The 14,201-nt window shown below is 39.2% G+C and overlaps 1 protein-coding gene across 2 annotated transcripts in view; it reads left to right on the top strand.

Moving 5' to 3' along the window:
* Positions 1 to 14,201, top strand: part of RAB2A (RAB2A, member RAS oncogene family) — an 81,208-nt gene that overhangs the window by 918 nt on the left and 66,089 nt on the right. The window lies entirely within an intron of this gene.

Here is a 14,201-nt window from a genome sequence, read left to right as displayed (position 1 = left end):
CAACGCGTAAATCAGGATAAGTCACATTCCATTACTTGACACCTGGGGGATCCCTTTCGAGGTCATTAAAGCGTGAAAGAGTTCTGTCGACTTTTGCCGTGTGTGAACTAGGATTATTTGATAGTAATGCAAGGTCGTTCATTGCCCTGGGTGTTTGCTAATGAGCGTGTGTCGGTGTATCTGCTGGGGACACAGATTTTTTTTCTGATACCTCAGATCCAGGCTCACAACTGCCAGTGTTCAGGTGACCTGATGTCCATTTAAAGCAGAAAGAATTCAGTTATTCTCACTTAAAATAACATCCCAATGCATTTCACGATAAAGTAATAAAAATCATTGAAAATATATTTTTAATATCTGTGATTTCTGGCATTGCTTTTCATCTAATAATAAAACTAAGACTTGTTCAGGTATTATAACTATTAATATACCAGGGTCTGATTTCAGTGATGACTCTTGCACAACTTTGGAACCTTTGCACAACTTTGGAAATGTAAGCAGCAGCCTGTGGTTGCACTAGTGATAGGGCAGATTGAATAAGTAACACAAGAATCATTCTTCCTAAAAGGAAAGCTTTTATGCTGTAAATATAGTTTTTCAGCAAGGTTTTTTGGTGTGTGTGTGTGTGTGTGTGGAAACAGGATGGTTTTCTGCGTAAAGTCCTGTGTTTTGCACATGTTCAGTAGCAAATTTATATACTTGTAAAAATGCTGAGCCTACTTGAAGAAGGACCAGGCGTTCTAAAGCCCACTGGCTAATTTTGATTTAGGCTGTAAAATTAAGATTGGAAGAGGGAATTCACCTTAACTACAATGTGAATGGGTTCAAGAAGTAGAGAGAAGAGCGATTATGGAAATTTAGCAATAGTGACAATTCAAATTAGGCTTCGCAGGTTGCCTTCTTTCAACTTTCTTACTGAGCATCAACTGTACGTAAAGTATTCGGCTGGAAGTAGTGGGACTACAAATATGAACAGGTTGGTGCTCTGTTCTTTTGGAATTTGCCCAGTGCAAAAACAATCCCCTGGTAGTTCAAAGGGAAGACATTCCTTTCCTGCCATTTCTGCTGTTACCACCTAGTGTGGGCACTGAGCCTTTGACATTAGCCTGTCTGCAGTGTTACCTTCTCCCAACTCGAGTTCAGCTGACAGAGTTGACTGTCAGAGTAATCTTCCCAAAACATGGCTGTTAGGAGGCTATTCTTCTCTTCACATTCTTTAGTTCAGCCTTCAGGGAACTCTGCATTTCAGCACCCGCCTTTAACTTTTCTAGCCTTCTTTCCCAGTCTCCACTATTCCCCATCTTCCTCCTGCCAGCAAGGCCCAGGGCTTCTTCCCTGGCCTCCTGTTGCTCCCTCTGCTCAGAATGCCTTGTCTGTCGAAATTCTCTCTGTCCTTCAGTATTCTAATTCGCGTCTTCCATAATGCTTTCAGTCAACATTTATTAAGTTCTTTTGCTATGTCAGGCTTTCCTGGGATCCGGGCTAGAAGAGACTACTCCTTCTTATCTGGCTTATCTGGATGTGTCCCACTTTGTATCTTTTTTTTCCGATGTTAATTCCTGTTTTGTGGATACTTGTGTAGGCGTTTTATTTGATGATCTACTTCTTGAGGGCAGAAAAGGTGTTTTGTTTGACTTTGTGTTCCTGGAAGAGCCTAGTCAAAGGTAGACCCTAAACAATTAAGTTAATGTGAGAATAGCCAAACAGGCCATAATGTTCATATTAATAACACTAATAACTTGACAGAAGAATTTTTTAGCCCAATTCTGCCACTTTCTTACTATAAATATTAACTTGGGCCAAAATTCTTTACCATGTTTTCTTACTTCAGAGTATACTCAGAGTGGTAAGGGACAGTGAATATGGCCCTTCCCATACACACACCAAATAACATTAAACCAATAGTGGGAGATCTGCCCTGATTTTTTAAAAAGTCACAGTTTGAAAAATATGCATTTTAGAATGAAGGTAATCACTACTTTTCCTGTTTCTCACTTTCCCTGGCCTATGAAACAATCATTGTTAGCCTTCTCTTCTCCTAGTAGTGAGATAAAATTAGGACAAATATGAAAGTGTCTTTCTTTTCAGAGTTCCTTCTTTATGGAAGAAATTTGTAAAATACTTTACACGATCATGATGATACTGTTGAAATATTTATTTTCTTATTATATGGCCAAATGCTGTTAAAGTTTTTCATTGGTAGTGCCTTGTTTCTAAAAGATCATTCAGGAAAATGTGTCATTTAAATTTAGACATAAAGTAGAAATTGGTTTTTAACAAGCCTGGCTTAATATCATAAGCAGATAATTATAGAGGGAGAGAAAAATCATAATAAACCTATAATTGTTGCTCCTAAAATTCTGGCATCTGCCTACCATTTTAATCTTGTCACTAATCCCTCCCCTTTCCTGCCTCTCAGCTGGGCACACAAAAGCACAAACCCTGTTGTGTTCTATCTGAAATACTCTTTCTTACTGTGCTTCATTCCTCCACCGCAAGCCAAAGTGAAAAGAAAAGCTAGGTCCAAACTTTTTTTTTTTTTTTTTTTTTTTTTTGCCCATACCCAGGACATGTGGAAGTTTCCAGGCCAGGGATTGAACCTATGCCGAAGCAGTGACAATGCCAAATCCTTAACCCACTGATTCACTAGGGAACTCCTAGGTTAAAACTTTCTTACTTGAGCCATTCCATTCATTGATTCTTTTTTTTTTTTTTTTTTTTTCTTTTCCATTCACTCTTTTAAGATGGTAACAAACCCTCCTGTTCCCCCTTGGCTTATATTAGTCCCCTCCGCTCTTCCTTCCTTCCTTATCTACCCCACAGTTTTGTTTCTTTTGCTTTTTGTTTTTGCTTAAACTCTTCTGAGGACAAGTGCTATACGAGAAAATAAACAAGACCAGCCTGATCACACATGATCTGAATGTATTTTTTAATTGAGATGTAATTGACATATAACTTTGTCTTCGTTTCAGGTATATGGCCTGGTGGTTTTGATATGTGTATGTATTGCAAAATGATTTCCACAGTAAATTTAGTTAACATCAATCACACATAGTTAGAAAAAACATTTTTTCTTGTGATGAGACCTTTTAAGATACACTCTCTCTTAACAACTTTGCACTGTTCAATACAGTGTTGGTAGCTGTACTCATCACACTGTGTATTACATCCCCAGGACTTTCTTGTCCTTTAACTAGAAGTTTGTACTTTCTGGCCAGCTTTACTACATGCATCTTAAATAATCTTTTTGTTTGTTTGGAAATCTTTAGACTTTGTCTCAAAAGTAAGAGATCAGAAATGTTTAATTGATAAATGGATGGGCCCTTGGGGGAGGTGCTGTAGGGCTTTACCTGGAAAGTGATGTTTGCGCTGAAATGAGAAAGACACAAAGATTTGCCAGGTGGGCAAAGGGGAAATATCTAGTAGGTAGTTGGAAGTACATGTTGGCAGCTCATTCAGTCAGTGATGGTTTTTAAAAGAGAGTGCGATATTGGGAAACTAAAAACAGAGCCCTACTGTGGGCTGTTTTATTGAAAACTGAGTGTGAAAGAGAAGGAAAGAGTGAAAAGTTTAGAGTTGGTTGCAAGATCAAGTTGGCTGGTGTGTGAGTGTGTGGTGTTAGGGTAAGGGAGACTTGAAGTTGAATATTTGAAAGTACTAGAGAGAGGACAGGAGCAAAATTCTAGAGAACTTGGGGGAGGAATGGCTTTTGATTCTCCAGAGCTTTAGAGCTGTAGCAGAAGGAAGACCGCTTCCTGTGGGAGACTCAGAAACTCGAGTTTCTTTAGATTCTTGTGAGTCATCTAGGGTGGTGGTGTTTGTTGCTTTTTTTTTTTTCTTGAGGATTTTTTTTTTTTTAAGGATGCAGTGACCCAACCCTCAGAGATTTTGATTCACTAGACCTGAGACGGAGTTTCTTGTTGCAAAGCCTGAGGCCAGAAACACTAATCATTTTATATAATTACATGACCAAGTTTGTTAGACTATTTCAAAAAACAAACAGTAGAAAAACAAACTGGGTAATTGAGTGGTAGAAAAATTCTCTTAGCTTTGTTTAAAATTAATGAAATAGATCATGCATGTAAAAAATAAGTATATGTGTGTACAGTCTAGTAACAGATACCCACACCAGCAGTGTACAGAGCCTCATCATGTACCTCTCTCTCCCAGACTTCCACTACCCTGAATTCTGTATTAATCCTTCCCTAACTTTTCTTCATAGTTATAGCACTAACACATCCCTAAACCGTATTGTTTAGTTTTACCTGGTTTTCGATGTGCTTAATTGTTTCATTAATGAGTGTGCTATGCCTACAACATACCCTTTTACCGTCATCTAGAATTCATGTTAAGTTTTGGCTTTATGTGTGTTGTTTGTAGTCTTTCAGGATTGTGGACCACCCTTTCCTTTTCTCTTTCTCTCCAGCCAGTTTCCCGAATATTTCTGTTGCTCCTGACACTTTCTATTAACTCTAGAGGCCACAGCCCTATTGTTCCTGTTCCTTTTTCCCTTCCTTACCTCCTCCTCATCTCCAGTAATGACTCCTTCCATCTAATGCTCTTGTGCTTCATGTCCCTGCTCCATTCCTGCTCCTGCTCCTACGGAACAAGTATTTCCTTCTTCATCTCCCCCACTGCTCCCCCTCCCTTGTGTTATCTCGACAGCTCTCGTCCTGCCATCACCAGTCATTTTGGTGTTTGATTTGAGCAGCTCCTAATTTTGCCAGCTCAGCTGTTTTTTCTTCTCACTCTGGCCCAGCTGCACTTACTCCATTTTGTTATTCTCTGCCCATCCTCAGTCTGGGAGGCTGTGTCCTTTGCCACAGAAGAAGATGCAGCCACATACTGACCGCCCTTGTCCCTCTTTCTGACTTTTCATTTTTTATGAGAAACTTTCCCATTTGATTTCAACCACCTCGTCTATTTGCAAGTCTTAAAATACTCCACATTCTAGCTGTTGTTCCTCACTTGTATGTAAAGGATGCTTGGCAAAAAGATGCTAGATCTCCTCCATTGTCATACACTCGTAGTCGCCCCCTTCAATTCCTACGATGTGTCTCAACTCAAATGACTTGAGTCTTGTCGCTGGAGATGCTGTTCCAGTAGATCTGCAGTGAGTCCTGGCCATCTGTATTTTTTCAAAGCGTTGTTGTATGACAGTCTTCTGCTGGTCAGTTTTGGGCTTGTTTTTGCCTGACTGGTTTTCTAAAATTGGTTCTTTCTTTCCTCCTATCAGATTTTCCGCTTTCTGGGGTTTTGTTTAAGTAATCCCTAAGGCATATCTAGGGTGAATTTATATGGAATTCTCCATCACGTTAGTTTTCGGCTCTGCGTCTGTGCAGTAGATTGTCATGAGGAAGGAATTCTCCACAGTTTTATATAGTTCACACACACTATCAGAAGCTTTTTATCTTTTAGTCTTCAGCAGGTAATTATGAGGTTACCATTTCACAGGTGATGAAACTGAGCTATGTTCTTTGGAGCAAACGTTATTTCTTCCCTCCCCTGACCTCTTCTACTTTTCATAGCTGTGATGTAGCTCTTAAGTTTCTCCAGTTCTCTCTTGAAAATGGTGGCCATTTTCGGGGGTGACTGACAGTTACTGTGTTTCTGGTCAAATCTGAGGAGAGGGAGGAAGAAAAGGAATATTGATGGATGCATGCTAAGTGAAGTTCTTGAAAGCAAGACTCTGCACGGCACCGAGTTAGTGCTTCAGAAAATGATGAATCTGCTACGTGGCCTCTGCTCTGTAGGCTGGATGCTTCAACTAGTTTAATTCTCCTTGTTTCTAAAAGGATTTAAGGGCACTTACTTTAAAATTTTTTACAGTTATTTTTTTAATGCAGATGAGAGAGTATAGTTTCATGTTGCTAACTAATGTAACAAACCACCATGCTCTTAGCAGCTCAAAAGATACAAATTCATTATCTTGGAGTTCCGAAGTTCTGCATGAATTCATGTTGATGTCAGAAGTCTGATGTGTGTCTCACTGGGCTGACATTTGGCAGGGCTGGGTTCCTTTCTGAAGGGCCCTTGCTCATTCAGGTTGTTGTAGAATAAGAGTTCCTTGTTGAGCTCTCTGTTTTCTTGCTTGTTGTCATCTGAGGGCTGTTCCCAGCTTCCAGAGTCCACCCACTTAGCCACATAATTTGGCCCATGGCCCCCTTCTTCCATTTTCAAAGCAAGCAACAGTGGATCAGATCCTTCTGTATGACTTCTGACTCTTCTTGGGTCACCCCAGTCTCTCTGATTGAAGCTGGTAAAGGTTTTCTGCCTTTAAAGACGCATGTAATTAGATTGGGTTTACCTGGATAATCCAAGATAATCTTCTCATCTCAAGGTCTGTAATCTTAATCACATCTTCAGGGTCCCCTTTGCCCTGTAGGATAGCATATTCACAGGTTCTGGGGATTAGGGTGTGTAGGCAGGCTAGGGGGAAGCAGTAGGTAGAGTAAATTGAAGTCAGAAACAAAACTAATATCCACATTGTGGGCACTGTATTTAGCACTGAGCAGTGCAGAGAACGTGGTTTGTGCATTCATAGAATTAGTTATTCCTTAATTGAGTCTTGAAAGGTGTTTTTTTTTTTCTGATTCTTCTTAAAAAGAATGCAGTGGAATGTAGTGAAAATGTAAATGTACGAGTAGTATGTTTATACATATAGGGCCTTTTCTGACGGTGTAACTCATTGAATCTGAACAGTAATAGCCACAAGGAAGGCTCCTTGTGCAGGTGTCCCATCACACCAATAACTGACCAAGCTGGAATTTGAAGCCAGGTCTTTCTGACTCCAGAGTCCACGCTCCCACTCGCCTCCGTATGCTTACATTGCTTGATTCCCACAAGTTTCACATCACACCTCTCTCTGTGGCTTACCAAGTGCTGAGGCTGTTGAGTGGATGTGGGAGTACACTCCCTCAGTTTCCTTTACTGAACAGATGCCACCTCCACTCTGCAAACCAGGACAGAACGCTTCTGTGTCACATAAGGATGACATCTGTTCTCTGCTCCTCACCCTCTCTGCGAGCTTAGGCAACCTCTTTGGTCTCTGAGTCTTGGTGTGTCCTCATCTATAAAATGAAATGAATAAATGAGGTCAAGTGTGTAACACTTAAGAAATGGTTAGTATTTCACCCTCCTTTTTATCCTGCTTCTTTGAATGTTTTTATAATTTCCCCATATGCATTTGAAAAAACGAACTCACATTTGACCACTGCTGTACAGTGTTTGAGTAATGCTGTTCATAGCAAAAATAATTTCTTTTGCTCACCATGTGTCCTGGATATATTGATTTTATTTCACTAACCTGCTTATTAGCTTGCTCATTTGTGGCCAGCTGATACTTTGAAGGGTCTGCCATCCTGGACTCTAATTGTTGCTTTCCTAGCCTAGGTGGTGGTGGTTTTTGTACTTAACATATTCATTTGCAACTCAGTGTTTTATGGGAGGTTCCTTTATCAACACTGTTTTAACAAGATTGAGTATTGGTTAGCAAGATTCATTTTATTCCAGATATCTTTATTTTTATCAGCTTTATTACTTAAGTAGTCTACATGACTATCCAATTCCACTAACTGAGAAAGACTACGGTTTTGTGTTTTGTGTTACGAAGGACCCATTTGATTACGAGGAGGATAAGCTTATTCAAACTAGCTGAAGAAGAGAGGTTTTCATGAGAATTTAAGGAGTGTTCAGGAATCCAAGAAAAACTTTGTAAACAAGTCTTGGGGAAGTAGACACTCTGAAATCTTTGTTTTCCTCACATGGCTCTCTTTTGACTCTGAAGATAATTAGGAATGTGTGTTTTTTGTTTTAAACGTGTTTTCTTTCTCTCTTTTTTTTAAAACATTCTTTTTATTATTAGTTTCTGGCTTTATTTCATATAAATAAGAGAGTATATAGACTGTGTTGATTCTTAAGTTATTTGAGACTAATTCTGTGGCTGAGTACTTGGTCACTCTTTATACATGTTCCATGTGTGCTTGAAAAGTGTATGATTATGTGTGTGGTGGGTTCAGGGTCCCCTACATGTCCATTTAGATCAGTCTTGCTATTTCCATGGGCCATGTCTTCTCTATTCCTACTAGCCTTTTGAGTTTGGGGGTGAGATGTAAATATCATCTATTAGTACGGTTGGGTGGTTTTGGTTGGTTGGTTGGGCTTTTTGGTTTTTTGTAATTTTGTCAGATTGATCGCCTTTCCCACCCCCAGTAAATTTGAGGGCTGACTTGCTGGGTGTATATAGGCTTTAGGTCTAGCTGAAGAGTTAATCATTCCTTAGCTATTTAAGTCCCCTTCCACTTTTTACATGTTGAGTATTTGGGAGTGTAATTTTTGGTACTCAAGTATTTGATATCAACTGCTGAATTTTTGTTCATATTTGCCTAGTATATACTTTTTCAACTCTCCTTTTTTCCTTTGGAATCAGGCTTTTTTTGTTTGTTTTGTTTTGTTTAGAAAACAAACACTACAGATAGAATTGAAGCCCATTGTATACTCCTCATCTCTCTTTGTCCCTAGAGGTAACCAGTCTCCTGAATTTGGTGTTTATTATTACTGTGAAAGTTTCCAAATGATTACTATGTATGTATGTATCTGTAAACAGTGCATGGTAGTTTATGTATTTTTTTCAATTTCACATTACTGAAGTATTACTGTACTTGCTCTGAAGCTTTTTTTGTTGAGGGTTTTATCTGTGTTAATATGTTTTGCTTTATTTTGTTGATATTCATTGCCTGATTGGTTTAGTTTTCATTGTATTCTCTTGCGTTGTAAAAGACTGTACTGCATGGTATTCTTGTGGCTGCTCCTTGAGCGTTTGTGCTGGAGTTTGGGAGAGATGCACCTTCCAGTGGAGCTGCGGGTGGAAGGGGTGCTCCTCCCTCTTCAGCTTTCCCAGCTCACCTGAATCACCTGCCCGCAGAAGTTAACCAGTCAACCCTCATTCTTTTAGCCCTATTATGTCACCTCTCTTTTTAAGCCTGATTTGTATACAGCTCATTGTTCTGCTTTTTAAAAACTCAGTCTGAGGAGATGTCTTTTACCAGGAGAATTTAATCATTGATGAATCTGAATTTATTTCTACTTTCAGGTACCAGCCTGGTTCAATCATATGCGCAGAGATCCAGGCATAGATGACAGGCATACCCTTTTGCCAGGGGCTTTTGTCCCACCCAGGAAGCAATATGGTGGTCAGATTTCCCAAGCATTCCAGTGTCACCTGTTCCTTGTACGACAGTGTGGAAAGAGGATACCTACCAGTAATTCTTATTTGTGCCAGTGAGCAGTTAATCGAATTCCTGAGTTTTCTGTTTGTAAAATGTGTATAGTGCCTGCCTTGTGCAGTCTGTAGGATTATTCTCTGGTGCTCTTGGTTTTGAGGTTTTTTTCTCCAATTTGTAGCTGTCTTTGAAATTCGGGTGTCAGTAATTTGTTTCCCTTCATTTATTTACAGTTGATAAATCAGTGTAAGTAGTGTATTTATGCTTGCTCTGCAGCCTCCAGCATTATTAACTTTGATGGACGACTCCCCCTTTAACATTTGTCTACCTTTAGCAATAATTATTTTGCATCTGGGAGGCAAATAATGTATTATTCTAAGTCCTCTCTGGTTATTTTAGCTTAGACAGCACTCTTGAAAGTTTTCCTAGAGCCTAGTATTTGTAATTAGGATATCTCGTCTTGATGAGTATGGTGGCTCCTGTGCTTACTTGTTACCTTGGTAGAATTCAGATGTCTTCACCCTCAGTTTTCTCATCTAGAAAAAGTCGGTAGTAATGTCTGTCTTATCTACCTCACAGGATTATTTTGAGTTTGAAATAAACATTGTGCACAGATGCCTTTAAGCTACAAAGTGTTTTATTAATAGTAATATTTTAGGAGTTCCCGTCGTGGCGCAGTGGTTAACGAATCCGACTAGGAACCATGAGGTTGCGGGTTTGGTCCCTGCCCTTGCTCAGTGGGTTAACGATCTGGCGTTGCCGTGAACTGTGGTGTAGGTTGCAGACGCGGCTCGGATCCTGAGTTGCTGTGGCTTTGGCGTAGGCCGGTGGCTACAGCTCCAATTCAACCCCTAGCCTGGGAACCTCCATATGCCGCGGGAGAGGCCCAAGAAATAGCAACAACAACAAAACAACAACAAAAAAGACAAAAGACAAAAAAAAAAAAAAAAGTAATATTTTAGAGATAATTTTTCTCATCTATTGAGTATCCTAAAGGTAAATTAGTGAGGAAGGTCTTGCCTGCAGAAAAATCTATTTACTTACTGTGCTGACTTCAGACTGTAATTACTTGAGTTGACGGAAACAAGCTCACATGTTCACCTGCAAAGTGGCACTTCTTTGATCCTGAAATTCTCCCTGGACTCCATAAAGGAAAAGGGCTTTTCCAAACTCAGATGTCCTTGTGGGCCCCTTCAGGTTGAGAAGAACAGCAGGTGGAGGTGCTCTTTTTCACTGATCTTCAGGGAAGAGGTGGTGAGCCCACAGTTGTCTCTTACACTCAGTCTTGGTACCTTGAGACACCTCTTGAATGGCTTCTCTCATTGGAACACCTCTGGAAAGAGGCAGTTCTATGACTAAACAGACATCTTCAATATAAATGAATACATTGATCAAACACTGATCAAAAGTGATCTTCTTATCTCTTTGGACAGAGTATTATTGGTTCAGTTTTAATCATTTCAAAGGGCAAAGTAAAAGTACATAAAATCACTTATGCTCAAAAGCTGTACTTGATACAAAAATAGTAAATGGAGGATTAGTTATTAGTTACAAATTAAAGCAGTAATAATTGTATGTCTGGTGAGTTGATTCACCAAAGAAAGGTATTATGTTTTTTCAGGATATCCTTTGATATGAGGTGAAGAAATTTTTAGGTTTCGTAGCTAAGGGAAATTTTAAATGTACCCATAAAGGGCTGCCCATGTAGGCAAGCTCAGGGGAGCACACTGCGTTTTTTATGTTTCATATCGGCATCAACTTCGATGAAGGCCAGTTTGGTTGAAAGAGCTAATGTGCAGATGATACCAGACAGAATCTGAAATAACATTGACAGGCAGAATGACTGGCTAACTCTAGCAGAATGGCAATTACTAAAAACGAAATGAAAGCTCTGTATTTACTTTTAAAACAGCCATACAATAGCAGCATATGTCTAAAACATTAAAGGTTTTACTTCATTAGGTTCAGTATAAGCAATAAAGCTAACAAAGGACTCTAGGTTAGTTAACAAACTGGGCAGGTGATGGTTGTGCTGTCAGGACTCAGCTGCAGGTCACTTAGGGAAACCCTTGTTTGAGACAGATGTCTCTGCACATCAGAGTCTGCTCAGGAGACCCTCGGGGTGGGATGAAGGCTATTTCAGCTGTGCCATTTTAGGAGAGATGGAAATAGCTGAAACATTTTGACCTAAACAAACAAACAAAAATGCTTTAAAGGAGAATATAATGAAGTCCTACTGTACAGCCCAGGGTTCTATATCTAATCTCTTGGAACAGACCATGATGGAAGATAATATAAGAATGTGTGTGTGTGTGTGTATGAGATTGGGTCACTTTGCTGTACAGCAGAAATTGCACAACATTGTAAATCAACTATAATTTTAATAAAGAGAATATAATAATGACCTTCAAATATTTAGGTGACTGTCATTTAAAAGAGGGCTATAACTTACCCATTGTGGCTTTTTGTGGACAGGACAGGTCTGTGAGTAGAAGATAGATTTGGACTCCCTGTGTGACATGGAAAGATTGTGTTCAGTGGTGAGTTAGTCTGTTACTGGGGCAGAGGTGTGATTTGACGCATTAGGGCAAAGAGTAGGGGGTTGGATTTGAAATTTTGTCTTCTTTTTAAGGAAATTTAAGATATTGTGTGGGCATTCCCTGTGCAGGGGTTAGAAAAATGAACAGGACTACCCCACCCTAAGGGGAAGACCCATTTGCCACAGTAATTACAGAATGATGTAATAGAGATTTGTGTGTGTAGAGTACTAAAGGAGTAGGCAAAGATTTGTTCATTTGAGGGAATGGATCGTAACAGCTTCAGATTTTCTGTGAACATTTATTGAGCACCTACTGTATGCTGAGCACTATGCTATGGCTTTCATACACATTTTTCACAGTAATCCTCCATAGCTGTTGACCTCGTTTACAAATGATAAATCAGGTGTGACACCATCACACAAGTGGTCTTGTTTGTCTGAAAAATCCCCCACCTAATCCTGTAGAATCAGTTTGTGCTTTTGCCCCAATTTTTATATTTGTTTTATGTGTGAAGAGCAGAGAATTGAGCTGAGCTCCTCAGCCTTTTATTTTGCCAAGCAGCTTGGATGACTTTGTACCGGGAACATTATGCAGAGTGTGGCATATAGCATCCCGTCTGGCTTTGTGGGAACTTGACCCTGAAGGAATTTTGGGACCGTGCTGAGAAGAGCTCTGTGCCTGCGGAGTGGAGGGCGGCGTGGAGGAAGCCTCCTTCCTTAGCTCTAAATGGGGTACATTTCCACTCTTCACTCCAGTTACTGGCCTTCTGTAATTATTGAGGTCTTTTCACCATTTAGCCTTTTTTTCTTTCTTGGTCTTTCCCCCCCATCCTTTCTGGCTTAGATCTTCCTTTCTTGGAGAATTTAGAAATGGAAAAATCATAATTGGATTTGAGTGTCAGTATGTGAATTTTGAGCCCTAGCTATGAGTAAGTCTTGTTAAAAGTACTACTGATAAGTTACTCTCTACTGGCTTTTAGGAGTTAAAGGAAATCAAAATCTTCTATTTCACAGTGCATTTTTTTACTTGCAGGCTTCCTTCTAATTTTCTCAGCTGACCAATATTTAATGTAACTATTTCTGGTCACACTTGGAGGCTTCCTTCTAATTTTCTTAGCTGACCAATATTTAATATAACTATTTCTGGTCACTTTTGTTATTTAAAAGCCACATCACTGTGGAAGTCGTTGGATGAGGCCAGGAAAAGTATTGCTTATATAGTGTTTGATGCTAAAATGGAACCTTTGAAAAACTTACATCTCTCTTTTTTTTTTTTTTATTATGGTGAAAATGATGAATGCTTATGGAAAAAAATGAAATAAATACCACTTTAAGTAGTATAGAAGTCGTTTGTGTATCCTTCTAGAAATTTGCTCTACATCTTTAAGCCTGTGTGTGTGTGTGCGTGTCTCTCTCAATCCACCAATATCAGTATACAGTTTGCACTTTTCTACATTTTTTCCACTTAAAGGTAAATCTTAGATGTCTCAACATATCATCACATATAAATCTGTCTTACCTTTTTAAACACCTGCATAGCTGAACCATTCCATCACTTCTTGATTCTGTTGGTCCTGGTCTGTGGAAGACACCTACTGTAGTTAACTTAAGAAGATTTTATTGGAAAGACTGGATGCTCTGTAGAATTGATAGGAAGGCAGTAAAATCAAGCTTGAAAGTAGCAAAGCTGAGGAAGGCAAGGCACATCCAATTCCTGCTGTTAGAACAACTTTCTGAAGCCGATGCTGATGATGCCAGTGGTATCACCTCTACTGTAGCCATTGTGGATTCTCTCTTGTTGGTCTCTGACACTGGAACGTTCCTTCAAGACTCCCAAATTCTGAACAGGACCATCTGATTGGCTCAGCCTAGGTCACATGTGACCACAATGGAAGGCTACAAATCACTTTGTTAAAAATAAGAACTTAGAATATTTAATTTTGAGCTCAGTATATATTTCATATACTTAAATTCAACAGGCTAGTCTCAACATTGTTTATATCAACTGATACCTAGTCTATGTTTGGGGATTTAGCACTTTGATTTAGTTGCCGTTACCATGTACTTCTCCTTAGTTTAACCCGGCAAGCTGCATGAAGTAGATCTTTTTGCTTAGAGCCATTTATATGGTAACAGACTATTTAGAGATCAAATATGATAAACTTATTGTACAGTAATTATATTCTGTATTTACATCCAAATACCTTTTTCCTTCCATAGCATCATGAAAAAGTGTCCTCTTCAAGTGCTTCATTGAAATATATTTCTGAGATGTTTCAGGTCTTATTTGGAATATTTACTTTTGAAAGGATTAGGAAAATGGATTAAAGTATGTTAATATACATGATATATTACCTGGAACATTGTTGTTTGGGACAAAGTCAGCATCGAGGAAATAGTATTCATTTTTTAAAAAACCTTCATCATTAAATTTCTGCTTT

Source organism: Sus scrofa, chromosome 4 (genome assembly GCF_054392235.1).
Source record: "Sus scrofa isolate SSC_HxYL_T2T_F1_AM1 chromosome 4, Sscrofa_HxYL_maternal_Yorkshire_Landrace_v2.0, whole genome shotgun sequence".
Lineage (NCBI taxonomy): Eukaryota > Metazoa > Chordata > Mammalia > Artiodactyla > Suidae > Sus > Sus scrofa.
Note: the sequence above shows the minus strand (reverse complement) of the source record. Positions and strands in the feature narration are given on the sequence as shown.